The 16,221-nt window shown below is 38.4% G+C and overlaps 1 long non-coding RNA gene across 1 annotated transcript; it reads left to right on the forward strand.

Annotated features, from left to right (window-relative positions):
- Positions 1–10,429: 10,429 nt before the first annotated feature.
- On the forward strand, positions 10,430–14,105 carry LOC141634416 (uncharacterized). Its single transcript, XR_012539133.1, has 3 exons — positions 10,430–10,641; positions 10,834–13,692; positions 13,806–14,105. It is a non-coding gene; the product is annotated as an uncharacterized LOC141634416 (long non-coding RNA).
- Positions 14,106–16,221: the final 2,116 nt, after the last annotated feature.

A 16,221-nucleotide genomic window follows, 5' to 3' on the forward strand; every position in this document is an offset into this window, starting at 1 on the left:
CTAGGTTTTCTACTTTTTCTTTAAATTTGTACTCTTAATTTAGCACTTCTGATGCTAATGATGATTAAAGCATTTTTGTGTTTGATTGTGGTGGGTCGTTGCTTAGTATTTCAAGGCTGTTGTTGGTTTTTCAATTACCAGTTTATTGAAGTGGGACGTGGGACGGACACTTTTCACAATTATTTTGCTAAAAAAAAATAGTCCGTAATTTGCTCATCTCACATTCCCGAGTTCCTGAACTCCCTTCTCCCTTCCCTAATACTATCTACTCCATCAATAACAATGACATTATCAGGTTTAGTTTCTGCAGTTTTTCTCACGTGTGCGACCAGACCAACCCAATCGTTGACCACAACTGTACCATTTTTTACCTTAGTTGTAATATGGTTTTTGTTATTGTTTTTTTTGTTGTAAGTAGATGCGGCCCTTCTTCTGATATCAAATCTGCAAAGAAAAGTAGCTTTGGATCATTCTTATTGTTTCTGGTTATGTTCTTTTTTTTTTTTTTTTTTGGTGAAATATAAATTGTATTAATAATTAAGAACATTACACCAAGCACTTCACATCTTACAATATTCAGGTATCATTAGACTAAGTCTATCTTATGAAGCCAAATCAATGCTTTCCTATAACTCTTACAACTTCCTAAAGAGTCAATCTTCCCTCGTAATACATTCTGAACCCTTCCCAGCATAGCTTGAGGATGCTGTACCACTCCTTCAACTCGAGCAGAATTTCTATTGAGCCAGATGAAGTAAATCAGAGTTGCAAAGGCTGCCATGACAACCTTCTTTTGTAGCAAAGACCTACATCTCCATGTTATGAGCCGTGTAACAATGTCTCTCTGACAGTCATAACCCAACCAATGCTGAAGTAAAGTCAAACACCTCTGACTATATACACAGTAAAAAAAGAGATGCTGCTGATTCTCCTGATGTGCACCACATAAATCACAAAGCCCATCACTAATGACCCCAAACCGCAGAAGTCTATCCTTGGTCATCAGTTTTTGGTGCACAAACACCCAATTAATGAAGCAAACCTTTGGTAAGCATAGCCTATTCCAAGCATAAGGGACCCAACTGACCTGCAAATGATCCCTGATCAACCATTCATAAACCTCTGTCAGAGCATATTCCTTAGTTAGCCATCCATTAGAAAGGAACCCAGCCTGTAAAATCTCCTTAACTATGCAAACTTGTCTCCAAGTCCAACTAGAGTTAGTAGTAGCCTTGTAATCCCACCAGTTTGTTTGTTTTAAATATATGTGATGCACCCATTGCACCCACAAAGTGTCCTTCTTCTGGGAAATCCACCAAGGTGTATTTCCCAAGAACAGCCAGATTCCAAAAGAATCTGTGCTTGATGCCCAACCCACCCCTATCATAAGGAAGGCAGCAAGTATCCCATGTAATTCCTGGCACCTTGTGGAAATCATCAGTGCCTGACCACAAGTAATTTCTACACACTGCATCCACTCTACTGAGGAAACCCTTAGGTATAAGGAAAATCCTAGACTAATAGCTGTGCAGCTGAGACAACACAGACCTTACCAAGACTAGTCTTCCCGCATAACTCAGTTTTTTTGCCTCCCAACGTCGTATCCTGGCCACAATTTTATCCACCAGAAGGTTACATTCAGCATTTGTGAGCCTCTTGTATGATATGGGTATACTAAGATACCTAAAGTGGAACTGACCAAGTTTGAACCCAGGGAGCTGCAGAATTGCTTCAGCATTCAGAGCAGTCAATCCATGAAGATACATATCAGACTTCTCTTGATTCATGCGAAGACCAGAGGCCTCAGAAAAAGAAAGGAAAGCTCTCATAAGAACTTTCACAGAGCCCAGATTACCTCTGCAAAATAGAAGGAGATCATCCGCAAATATAAGATGACACAAGCCTAATTTCCTGCACATGGGGTGAAACTTAAACTCTGGTCTTTGAGTAACCACACTCAGAATCCTAGTAAAATATTCAAGGCATAGGGTAAAGAGCAGAGGAGACATGGGGTCTCCCTGCCTGAGACCCCTCTTGCCTTTGAAAAAACCAAATTGAGTCCCATTAAGAGAAAGAGACTAGTAAGGAGAGGTGAGGCATTGCATGATCCAGGTTATCACGGGTTCAGGAAATTCCAGAGCATACAACATTCCCCCTACAAACTCCCATTCAATAGAATCGTAGGCTTTCCTGAGGTCAACCTTCATCAAGACCCTAGAAGAATAGGTCTTCCTGTTGTAGAGCCTCACAAGTTCTTGACATATCATTATGTTATCAATGATATGCCTCCCTTGAAGGAAAGCACTTTGATTAGGACTCACTATCTCAGCAAGGGTGATAGCAATTCTATTACAAATGACCTTAGAAATGCACTTATAGATCACATTGCAGCAAGCAATGGGTCAATAGTCAGTAACAGAAGCAGGACAGTCTTTTTTAGGAATTAAGGTAAGGATAGTGGCATTAAACTCCTTTAACAGTTTACCACTCCTGAAGAATTCTTGGACAACACCACACACCTCATATCCAACAATATTAAATACATCCTTGAAGAATCCATAAGAGAAACCATCTGGGCCAGGGGCTTTCTCAATGGGAATAGACAACAAGGCTAGTTTAATCTCCTCCTTAGTAACAGTCCTGCACATAGCTGTATCCTGTTCAGGGGTGACCAACTTCCCTTGTTTAACAACTCCAGCACACACTTTAACCAAAGCCTCAGAAGTGCCCAACAGTCTCTCATAATACTCTAAAAAAGCTCGCTCAATGATATCAGCTGCAACACACAACTGACCATTAATATCATGGATATTTAAGACTTTGTTCATAGCCCTTCTGGCTTTGATGGTATTATGAAAATAATGAGTATTTTCATCAGCATTATTCAGCTAAAGAGTTTTAGCTTTCTGAGAAAGATACAGAATCTTTCCTGCTTCCAACTCCTGATAAGATTTGGAAGCAATCCTCTCCTCAGCCATAAGCATAGTGTTTGTAGGATCCTGATGAAGCCTTCCCTGGATATCCTCGAAAACCATCTTAGCCACCTGAGCTGAGTTGACAATGTCCCCATAAATTTCTCTATTCAATTTTTTAAGAGGGCCTTTCATAAGCTTTAACTTTTTTGCAATTTGGAAACCCAAACATCCTGTGATTGATTTACCCCAGACCTGCTGAACAATGCTCAGAAATTGATCATCTTTGCCCCACACATTAAAGTACATGAATCTAGATTTTTGCCTGGGATAGGTATGCCACAGCTCCATAAGGCAGGGGCTATGGTCATAAAGACCCTCAGGCAAGAAAGTAACAGTCCCAGAAGGCCCCTGAAGAAGCCACTGATCATTAGCCATAACTCTGTCAATACGACTAAACACTCTATCAATGCCATCTTGTTTGTTATTCCAGGTATAGAAAGCACCTGAAGAAACTAAATCATAAAGTCGACATTCATCAACATAGTCCTGGAAACCCTGGACCTCAGCCTGAGTAACAGGAGATCCAATACGTTCATCAGAGTGAAGAACATTATTGAAATCTCCCATTATCAACCAAGGATCCACCAAACTATTCTTTAGTTGCTTCAGAGAGCTCCAGAGATCTACCCTTTCACAATCTCTGTTACAACCATAGATCATAGAGTGAACCCAACTGAATCCAGAGCTTAAATGAGTAACTTTCAGATGCACCACTTAAAGTTCCTTGCTAAGTTCAACAATAGTAAACCGAGAAGCATCCCACAATATCCATATTCTCCCTTTATCCAGAATATTATTATTTGTCATAAACTGCCAGTGAGAGCCAAGCCCTTGCTGAACTTTATTAACATTAATGTTCTTAACCCTAGTTTCAATAAGACCAAAGAACCCTACATTATTCATGTGCAAGAAACGTCTAACATCACCTTGCTTATTCCATTTATTGAGGCCTCTAACATTCCAAAAGCCTATCCTATCCATGATGAATATTTAAGGCAAACCTCCCCTTCCCCAAGCTATTCAGAATATTCCTTCTCAGAGAATTATTGACTGCTTCCAGAAAAGAAGGACCACTCTGAATCCCTTCTCTTTTATGAGACAACATTCTAGCAGGGGTAATAGAATTGAGAACAGTGCCTTGGTATGGCATATGGGTCACCACAGTAGCAGGATTAAAAGTGGGGAGTGACCCCTCTACACTATCCTGTTTCTTGTGATGAACTTCAGCTGCTTTGGGTTTAGCAGTAACTTTTGGCACCCATACCTTCTTAACAACAGTAGGTCGCTTGCTTCCTTAAGCTTTCCTACACATGGCCTCATCATGACCTATTCCATGGAATCGAGAACATACCAAGGGCTTCCACTCATAATGAACCTGTTGCTTTTGTAAGACTCCTTTCTCATCCAGAAATTCAACAATATCAGGTAGTGGAAGTCCAACCTTAACCTCCACTAGAAACCTTGTATATCCCAAAAACTCCTTCTCCTTAGTCGCTAAATCACACTTAATAGGTTTCCCTACCAATCCTGCAATTTTTGGTAAAGCAGCTCCCCAATATTTGAAATCCAAATCATGAAAACGAACCCAAACTGCAATAGTATCAGGTTTCACTTTACACAATTTAGAGTCCGGCTTCCAATCCTTGACAACAAAAGGCTTATTATCAAGGAATAGAGGACCAGATTGAAGAGCAGTCACTTTATCTTCAGGCTTAAGAAAACGAATCAAACATATTCCATTTGCCAGAAATGACACTTTATCATTCGATAGATTCTTCCATAACCTTCGTACAAATCTACTCACCACAGTACCAGGTGGATTTGCTCCGAGGACATAACAGAAGACCGAGGTGGACCAGAAATCCAGTTCAGGTTGTACATCCGCTAGATCAATTTTGAGAAGAGGCTTACCAGAATTAATTGAAGAGGACGAACTCCCTTTCCTAGTGACTTCTGTCCAACCTTCTTCTTCAGCTGCTGAATTTTCATTTATCGGCAATAGTTCCTTGTCCAGATTGAAAGCCCGAAGCTCAGCCGTCTTCGAACTCTCGCCCTGACAGACCTCCGCAACAATCTCCCTCAGCTCTGTATTATGTAGCGTAGTACTAGTATTTTTGTGATTAGTATTAGATGATGTAATATTATTTTTGGATGATTGTTTATTATTGTAAGCGGCTTTCCTGCGTTTTGCCATTGCAGATCACGAAGAAAAATCGCTTTATCTCTCTAATCGCTTTCTCTCTCTAATCACGCACTATTATTTTGGATTGCTTCCTGGTTATGTTCTTCTAATTTAATTTGTTGTTAATGTGCTTTGATTTTTTTTGACCGACTTTAATGTGATTGAACTTTGTGAAGCAGACTGTTAATGTATCCTTTGTTTCAAGTGGCAGAGCAGGAATAATATGACCGCCACTTCCTAAAGACAGTATAAAGCTCCAGTTTGTGATAGCCTACTTAGGTATGGCGATACGATCTGGGCTTCCCACGACGTACTCATATGGTAAGTGAAATTAAAGCCACGAATGTCATTTTGATTCTATATTTCTACGTTTTTTTTTTCTTGGGCATTTTGAAAGTCCAGTTTTATGAATCTTCCCCCTGCAAAGCTGCTCTTGACATAATAGGACTCAATAGGGCATTAGGTTTCACGGTGGGGTTATCATTATCGGAGCAGTCTCCCAAATATCTGGTATTGATTAATGTGGCTGCCCCCTAATTAGCTCACTAATACGCTAACTACAGAATTGTATGTATAACTTGTAATTAGTCGCTTTAGTATGTTGTAAGGATAGGAATAAGCCTTTAATCGCCGACTTGCTACTGCTAATGGCCTAAAATTGTCTTCAAACCATAGATATTCACTGATGGGGGGAGGGACGTTTGTGCAGAGAGATCTTTGTAGGGCTCAAGAGCCATAGACAACCTGGGGTGTAATGAACTTGGGAAATCAATACATCAAGCTTTTGATTATATGCTATCATTTATCTCAAACATATGGATTATAATGTTTCTTTACGTTTTCAGAAAAAGGAGGAGAGGGGAGCGGGAGGGAGAAGTCGAGTAAGAAAATGGGAAAGATGGTAATTTGGGTAATTTTGATCATTTTCCTCATCATTGTTCTTGACTATTACATTCATTTCTTTAATGGTTCGTTTTATTTTCATTTTATTTCCACTTTTATCTAATCGTTCTTCTACTGGAAGTCTGTTCTCTCATCCTTTGTCAATTACTACGATGAGGTCGCCTACACGAAAAAGAGGAGGGAATATTTTCTTACTCCACTTTTATAGATTTTGTAACATAGGTTTCAGCCGTCATGGCTTTTGACTTTCTTGAAATATATACTATCCCAGACCTAGGGTGATAAGTAGCTCAGTGCCCGGACTAAGGTTGGGGTTGTACCTTAGGTAGAGTTGTCAGGGATGTTACCTTTATCATGATGTAGGGTATATAGGTGAGACATTACATGTTCTCACATCTCGATAATACGAATAGTGGAGTATCTTTGGATTTATCATAACATTGAAAAAAGAGAATGTAAGCTGGGAGTGGTGAACGGTCATACGTTAGACAATTGTTCATGTAGCTATTGGTCATGTTCCGTGTTTTTATTGTAAATTCTTTATGACTGAACTAACTCTGTTTTGCAGCTTCTGAAGAGTTCAAGGATCTTATCAAGAGTGCATTATTGGCAGCTTTGTAAGGTTAGGGTGGAAATCCTTGTGTGGTTATTTTTCTCTTGATTATTGCTGGTCTAGTTTAAATATATCTTGCACCACTTTCAACGGGAGCACTATTAGGGTTATATGATGTGAAAGGGCCCGTTCCAGTAGTAAAGAATGTTTTTATACTTTCTTAATCAGATGGGACCATTCTAATGGAGCTTGAAGATGTTGTACCTTTGTTTTCATTCTTGACCAGTATGTCACCAACTTACCATTGAATCTTGGGGTTTTGTGTCATTGCTCAGGTTGAGACATGTAAGGATCAAATCGCATCTGCCATTGCAACTCTTGAACCAATGACCACTGGTCAAGTTAGATGGTGAATTACTTGGTGGGTGAGGTTCGCGGCAAGGGAAGCTCTTTTTAGTTACCTTGGATCCGAATATGGAACCACTTTTGCATTAGGTATTGATGCTTTATAGTTTTATTGAATGATTGTATGCTGCTTTCAAAAATACGTGGAACATCGAATGACTGGGATCTTAGAGACTCAGATTTCTCTGTAATTATACTACAGTTAGGGTATTTGCTTTCTTATCTGGTGCTCCTGGTTATGAAGCTGGGCAACTTGATGCAAGATTTTATGATGAGCAATATGCCAGTTAAGGAGAGGATGCTGACTTTGATCTACTTCCTGAACACACCTCATTCTACAAGGATCTGGTAAGTTAACTCAGTTTGCAACTCTGTGATTTATGTGCAACTTGAAATTGGCATTGATGTACATTTTCACAGGCTGCTATCGCCGCAGGTTTGTGTGGACATTTTTTCTGTTACAAATGAGTACAGATTTGGCATCCCTGAAGTTTCTTAGCATTGAAAGTGGGGGTTCCTTGTTCTTATATCAAAGCACTGATGATTCTACACTTCCTTAGGACATGTGAGTGCAAATTTTATCTAGAGCGAGGAGCTTTAGTTTTGTTTTAATAGATGTCACTACTCACTGTGTTATTTTAATAGATGTCGCTACTCGGTACTTATTGTGTTATTTTAATAGATGTAACTACTCACTGCAGGGGCTGGAATTGTGGGCACGAGCCTAGGCTGGAGTTGCTTTTAATTCTCCTAAAAGGTTAGCGAATTAGCGGCCATTTATTGCTGTTGTTAATGTGATTTTTGTGATTATTGATATTTTTGAAGAGCTCATTGTTTGTGGGCAGGGGGGTAAGACGTTGAGTTGTAGTTTAAGTGTTTTAGAAGCATTTGGTAGATATCATAGAGGTATAGTGTTGTGCTGTTTTGGAAATGCTCAATGATGTCGGAGATTCAGAGGTGTGTGTGAATTGTGCTTTGGGTGTATAGATAACTAAGCTGGATTTTCTTCGCGACGCCCTTTACATTAAAATAGAACATCTAATAAATGATCTATAGATGAGGTGTAAAGCTAAGCTAAGTATTAATTCCTCCCTTTTTTCTTTTTTCAAGTATGTTGTGTACTTGAGTTGGATAGCTGTTTATAAGCGACTAGAGGGATGGTACTCATTTAAATGAGTCAGATAGTGTAAATTATTGAGTAAGCATGTGGGGGGAGAGTACCTACTTACTTTATTAACGTCTTTTAAAAGTAATCGGACTTAAGGTGACAGAAGTTCCGGAAATAATGTCCTGGAACAGTCTTTTGTGCTCTTCATGTGCCAAGCACTGTTATAACCGTGCTTCTTCTTAACTCTTTTTCACTTTCCTTGAGTAGTTAAGTTGGCATACTCTTCCTTTTAAACGATCTCCCTGTTACCCAGTTTGTGTTGTTCAAAGAAAGGTTCACGTTGCATATGTTGGTTGCCTTCTTGTTAGCATGTATCCTCTCTTCTCCCGCGCTTTTGTTAAACTGGTGGTGTGATCTTTTTAATCTTTTTTTGGCAGGGCTGGGCATAGACGCTTTCTGAATGTCGTTGAAAAGGGACTTGCCTACTGAGGAAAACTTGGTGGGTCATTTGGTTGGTTATTGTTCTTTGAACCCTGTGGTTTAAACTGTTACAAAGTGAGGTAACTTAGTCCGCCATCACTTTTTCATACTAGGAAGCTAGCGGAGTCGATATCCTTATCGAGGGGTACTGTGGTTCTTGTTTTCCTTGTGTGGTATTTACGACTAATATGTGGCTGTTCTTTCTACTTCTGCTTCAAACAGGTCCTATTATGTGTTTTAGTCATTTTTAATATTTGAGATACTGACTGGTATCATGGTATTTTATAGCGATTTCACAATTAACACACGCTAACTCATTCATGATGAGTTGGACTTTTGGAGGAGTGTCGTCTTGCTGCTGCTATATTCCCATTCAGAGATTCCGTTTTTCAGTACGGAGTATTTATTTTCAGCATGACAATATTGTTTCGCCTTCTGAAGGTAACCTCAACACCCTTACGCCTGAAATCTTTTTGTGTGGCGTGATGAGTTATTTGATTAAGGCCATTTCAGGCGGTTAGCTTTCGATCTATCACAAAAAAAGGGCTCTTGAGGTAACAATTTCATTCCTTGATAAATCACGGTGTCAAATGAGGTGTCTACTTCATGGAAGATGAGTTGGAATTTGTTTATTCTGTTTATGATCTGTCCATTGTAGTTTATCTCAACGCGTCGTTTATTCGTAATGTTCGTTTATTCATACTGTTGCTAAGGAATGTAGATGTTGATTGTTACTATATATTCACGTGCAGGGTGACAGTTTCCATGCAAGATATGGTGCTACTCACACGACTGAAAAATCATTTGAGTCTCGCAGAGAATGCGTGCCGCTTGTGAGATTGTGTTGTATTTATTTTATTGCGTTACATTTATTTGGGCAGGCTCTTTGCAGCTCCGTAAGTTTATAATATGACATTTTCTCTTGAATACGTTGGCTATACTGTGGTAAAAATTTGTGGGTTCAACATTGTTTGATTTATAGTGTAAAGAAATTGAATTTTGCAGGACATTCAGATGATTTAGCTACTTTAAACATTTAGGCCTATTTTGTAAGGTATTCCAATAAGTTTGTAAGGAGTTGGATTATGTAGGGTATTCCAATCCTATTGCTTAGTGCATTTAGGAAAGTTTTTTTTTTTATCTTTCAAATACACCCCTATTAACTAATACTATTTAGTTAGATCGAGGCACCTTGCTCATTAGAGAGCTTTTTAAAAGTAAAATCGTTAATTGTCTGTTATCTCATTCTTTATTTCGATTTGCATTGGGTACCTGTTATCTTAAAAAAATAGCTGTCTTACTGCACACGCATTTCACTCTATGTTTTAAGACTATTGTACCATAGGTAATTAGGTATCTTGCATAACATCCTTTTCTATTCAGTTACATCCTAACGGTTAGCCTAAACGATTAGCCAAAATGAGGCACCGTTCCTGGTGTTTGTTTATCATTCCTTTCTGATGCTTGTACGTTATACCACCAACGCCTTCCCGTTGCTTGTACGTAATACCACCTGCCCAGTTTATCATGCCTTTCCGGTGCTTTTACGTAATACAACTGACGCTAAACTATAGCATTTACCTTGCCATGATTTTATTGTACCGCTAACGTTCAATCTATGAAACGGTGGAGGCTAACCACGTTAAATAATTTACCTGCCAATCTAAAGCTAAGCACACTTGAACTTAAACGAATTAACTGAACATCATGTCAAATGTTCGTCAAATTGAAGCTCCGCGCCCGGAAGGGCGCGGCGCAGCGACTAGTTTTTTAAGTAAAACCCAACCCCACCACTACTTTCCACTACTTTCCACATTCCCAAGTCCCTAACGTCCTCTTAAATTCTTCATTTACCAGTTTACCTAGGTTCTTCATTTTTCCAGATTTCCCAAATCACCATCATTTTTTTCGATTTTCCAATTCAATGGCACAACTTGTTCGTCTATTAGCCTTCCATCATTATTTGATTATAAATATCTCATCTTTACTTTCAATTTGTCTCACAGTGGCACTCAAAAGTTCCAATAAAATCCAGGTTTGTTAACTCGTTTATCTTTCACTTTATCTAATTTTATACAAGAGTATTTTGCATTTGATTTCCTTGCGGTTTCTATTCGTTTTTGTGGTTAAATATATCATTTCTTCAATTAAAAGCAATCACGATTATTACGTATAACAGTATAACTGTACAATTTGTAAATGTAATTTTTTTTCTTTTTAATTGTAGTCTCTGTTGAAATGGGGACAAGAGAACATATTGTTCATATGGTTGTCGATGTTGATGATGAAGATCATGATGAGGTTGTGGGTGATGATATTGATCCTGACTTAGAGGAAGATGTTGGAGGAGTAACACAAGTTAACCAACCTGAAATTGACGGTGATAAGCGGTATGAGGTATGGAATCATATGAATAAGTTGCCGCCTCCTAATTTGAACAGTTAGCTACGTGTAATTACTGCTCTAAAACTTTCTATGCAAATCCTAAGAATGGGACTTCTCATATGATGAGACATAAAAAAAAATGTATGGCGTGTCGTAATGTAGATATTAGGAATTTTTACATTGGCTCCAAAATAGAACCTGGTGGAACACAAAGTATGGCTTTAAAAACACAAACTATAGATTTCGATGAGATAAGGAAAGCTATTTGCATGTTTGTTGCTGTTGGTGCTCATGCATTTTTATTGTTGATGAACCTGGGTTTCAGTATATGGCTTCTCGTATGTGTCCTACTTATACAGTGATGAGTAGGCACACTGTCAAAAGAGATATACTTAAACTACATGATTAGGAGAGAAAATTAGTTGAAGCGGATCTAAGAAAAGCACCGGGTCGAATTGCTTTTACATCCGATAATTGGAGGAATAATAGTACTCAAGACGAGTATATTTGCATAACTGCTCATTGGGTTGATTGTGAGTGGAAATTACAAAAGAGAATACTTAGTTTTGGCGCTTTGACACCTCCTTTTGATGGGGTTAATATTGGCGATGATGTTTCTACTTGCTTGAATAACTGGAATATTGCCGATAAAGTTACTTCATTTACATTAGATAATGCTACTTACAATAATGTCATGATTGTGGAAATTAAACGACAACTCCTTAGAAGTGGAAGTGATCTATTATTCGATGGTCAATTTTTTCAAATTCGTTGTTGTTGTCATATTATAAATCTCATCGTATAAGATGGTTTGAAACTTTTGGATGGGGTTGTTGATAAGATTAGAGCCATTGGTAAGCATTTTAGGCATTCTATACCAAAGAAAAAAAAGTTTTATGAAGTTTCTCAACACATTTATCATCTGGATGCAAAAAAAAGACTTCGTGGTGATTGTTGTGTGAGATGGAATTCTACCTATTTGATGCTTGATCGTGCTCTTTACTTTAGATGTCCTATTGATCATGTGATTGAAAAAGATAAGGATCTTATGCAACATATTCTTAGCAATGAAGAGTGGGATAAAGTGTCTACTATCCATAGGTTTTTGAAAACTTTCTATGATATTACTACTGAATTTTCAGCATCTAAAACCCCAACAACAAATGTGTATTTTAAAGGGGTGTGGGAAATACAGTGCTTATTAAAGGAAGTGGTAAATGGACAGCATGCATATTTGGTTGACATGGTTAAACCAATATAAAAGAAGTTTGATAAATATTGGAGTAGATAAAATTTGTTGCTCTCTTGTGCTTGTGTTTTGGATCCTCGCTATAAGATATCATTTTTTGAGTATTGTTACACTACTCTTTCTGACGATGACGATACTTATGCCAAGGAGAAGACAAAAGAAATGCTAGAAACATTGTCTACATTACTTAAGGATTACAGTCAGGTGGGTAAGCAAATTGCTATTGGTAATATGAACGATGTGGGTGCTAATTAGGGGTGTTCATTCGCGGTTCGGTTCACCGAACCTCTAATTTAATTCGGTTCGCACACGGTTCGGTTCGGCAAAACTCCGAACCTAAACCGCACCGTTAAAAACTGTTCGGTTAACCACTTGAAACGGTTATTAGCGGTTCGGTTACCGGTTAAACGATAATCGTTCTATATTACTTTTTTTTCAATTTTCGTTAATTTTTGGGAATTTTTTCTAATAGTTTAATTAAATTTTCATTATATATTATATCCAACAATAAAGTTAATAAGATAAACTTTAGCATTAATCAATCTACTCCCTCTTATTCCGAATAACTGTCCCATTTGGACAATGGCACGAAAATTAAGGAATGGAGTTAAAATAATGAAAAGTATTGTATAGGGGTAAGAATATAGGAGTTAAATAATGAAAAGTATTGAATATGATGGTTTAGAGGTGGCTGGGGTGGTAAATAAAGAAAAGAGCCAAGGGTAGGTAAGTAAAAAAACATGTCCAAATATGGCAAATGGGACAGTTATGTGAATAGACGGAAATGGCAAATGGGACAGTTATTTGGAATAGGAGGGAGTAAGAAATTTTAAGTTTGGATACACTAAGAAAATTAAACGAACGAACAGTTTTTTATATAATATTTTAATTTTTTGCTTTCTTTTTTGTGAAACGGTTCGGTTCGCGGTTAACCAGTTATCTAAAATTGCGAACCTTAACCGAACCTTTTCTATAATAAAGTTAATAGTTCGGTTCAAAGAACCGCTTTGTCGAAATGGTTCGGTTAATCGAACCTTAAAAATGGACGGTTTTTCGGTTTTGCGATTCGGTTTATTCTGAACACCCCTAGTGCTAATGACATCCCTCTTGGGGATAAATGAGAGGTTAATGAGTTTTGGTTCTTGGATGAGTAAGAGGCCGAAAGTATTGGTTGAGAAATTTGAAATTGATCTATACTTGGAGGAAAAGAATCATGACTATAATGTTCCACTTGATATATTGGATTATTGGAAAGGCGCATCGTCTAAATTTCCACAACTTGCCACTTTGGCGCGTGATGTTCTTGCTATTCCAATTTTTTCGTTCCTTCGGAATCGGCTTTTAGTATGGGAAAAAAGTTGATTAATCCATGGCGAGCTTCACTTACATCACACACTATTGAGTCACTTGCTTGCTACGAAGATTGGTTACGAGCAAAGAATTTCTCTCTTAGTAAGTATTTTATATTTTTATTAAGTTGATTATACGAAAAAATATTTTACACAAGTTTTATTTTTATCAACTTGTTAATCTGATGAAAATTTGTTTATCGTTTGTCTATTTAGGGTCTTCTATTCTTGGCAAAACTGACGATGATGGTGACGATGCTTTTGAAATTTGAAGCTGATGGATCTTTATATTACTACTCCCCAGAGGCTCCATCCGAAACAAGGGTGCATTGTGCAGCCATATTTTCTTTTCAAGTGGCTACTGCTACTTTATTTATTGTATTGTACTTTGTAGTACTTTGCGGATGTTGGTTGTTATTTCCATATTTTGCTATTTTTATCGTACAACTTTAATTTGTTAGTGTATTAAATAACCTTTTTGTTAACTCATGAGTTATATATGGTACTATGGTATTGTTCTCATGGTTGGAAGTTAAACGCATAAGACTTACAAATTTATTTCGTTGCTAATAGTTTGTTCACAAATCCATTTTGTTAGTTGTTCACGGTTGTTTTTTTCTGGCCCGTTTTGGCCCATTTTTGGCCCGAGGCCCATTATAGCCCGAACAGTATGGGCTTGGGCCTGAAAATCTGACCCGCCTTCCAAGTCCGGTCTGGCCCGACCCATGTATTTGGGCTGTTTTTTTTAGCACGAGCCTGACCCAAGCCCGACCAATGATTAGGTCTACTTTTACTTTTCCTCAAGGTGTTTTTGCTTATCGTAAAATGCCTTTTGGCTTAAGCAATGCCCCCGCTACCTTTCAAAGGTGCATGATGGGGATGTTTTATGAGTATATAGAGTCTATTATGGAGGTCTTTATGGACGATTTCAGCGTCTATGGGAGTGATTTTGATAATTGTTTGTCTAACCTTGATAAAGTGTTGCAGCGCTGCATTAAGGTTGATCTTGTGCTTAACTGGGAGAAGTGTCACTTATGGTCAACGAGGGAGTTGTCTTCGGACACTTAGTTTCTGATAGGGGCATCGAAGCAAAAGTGCAAGTGATTAAGCAATTACCTCCTCCTGTTAATGTTAAAGGAGTGAAGAGTTTCCTTGGACACGCCGAATTTTATCGCCGGTTCATCAAGGACTTTTCCAAAATTGCTAAACCACTTACACAGTTGTTACTAAAGGATGCCCCATTTGTTTTTACTGATTAGTGTCTTTCTACTTTTAACAGGTTGAAACAGGCCTTGATTTCAGCACCGATTATCCAGCCTCCCGACTGGGAGCTTCCATTTGAGATTATGTGTGATGTTTGTGATTATGCACTAGGAGCGGTGTTGGGGCAGCGAAAAGACAAAGCTTTGAGTGTGATTTACTATCGAGTCGAACTCTGGATGAGGCTCAGGAGTAGTAGTACTACTACTGAGAAAGAGTTATTAGCTGTTGTTTATGCGCTGGAGAAATTTCGTTCTTATTTGATAGGTTCGCCAGTTACTGTTTTTACGGACCATGTTGCGCTGAGACACCTTCTTGCTAAGAAGGAAGCTAATCCACGATTGTTGAGGTGGACACTCCTACTCTAGGAATTTGATCTGCAAATCAAAGACAAGACGGGCGCAGAGAATGTAGTAGCTGATCACCTGTCGCGGTTATCGCAGCAGGAGGGAGAGGATCCTTTACCTATTGATGATTCTTTTCCTGACCATTCTCTATTTGCTGTTGCTACTAACACATGTGTTGATCCGTGGTATGTAGATTATGCTAACTACGTTGTAGGTGGTGTGCTGCCATCTAATCTGTCATATCAACAGAAGAAGCGATTCTTTTATGATGTGAAGCGCTATTTCTGGGATGATCCTTATTTATTTAAGGAGTGTGGCTGACGGTCTTTACAGACGGTGTATTCCGCAGTGGAAGACCAAAGCAATCCTAGAGGGATGTCATTCTTCATATTATGACGGTCACCATGGTCCGTCGCGAACTGTGGCTAAGGTACTTCAGTCTGGTTTCTTCTGGCCTACTTTGTTTGCAGATGCTAAAGTGTTTGTTTCAGCTTGTGATGCTTTCCAGCGCTCGGGAAATATATCTAAGAGACATGAGATGCCTCAAAATGGCATTCTAGAGGTCGAGGTTTTTGATGTCTAGGGCATGGATTTCCAAGGACCCTTTCCATCTAGTAAGGGTAACAGGTATATTTTAGTAGCTGTAGACTATGTGTCTAAATGGGTAGAGGCAATTGCTTCACCTAACTGTGATGCCAAGACCGTGATTAAATTGTTTAAAAATATTATTTTCCCCCAATTTGGTGTCCCTATGGTCGTCATTAGTGATGGGGGCATGCATTTTAAAGAAAAGAAACTTACAACTATACTGTCTAAAGTCGGTGTCCAACATCGTAGAGGTTTGGGGTATCATCCCCAAACCAGTGGGCAGGTTGAGGTCTCTAATAGGGAACTTTAGAAGATTTTAGCTAAGGTTATTTCTAAATCACGGAAGGATTGGAGACTTAAATTAGATGACACATTATAGGCATATCAGACTGCCTTTAAAACACCGATTGTTGCATCACCTTATCGGTTGGTTTATG

Source organism: Silene latifolia, chromosome Y (genome assembly GCF_048544455.1).
Source record: "Silene latifolia isolate original U9 population chromosome Y, ASM4854445v1, whole genome shotgun sequence".
In the NCBI taxonomy this organism is placed as follows: domain Eukaryota; kingdom Viridiplantae; phylum Streptophyta; class Magnoliopsida; order Caryophyllales; family Caryophyllaceae; genus Silene; species Silene latifolia.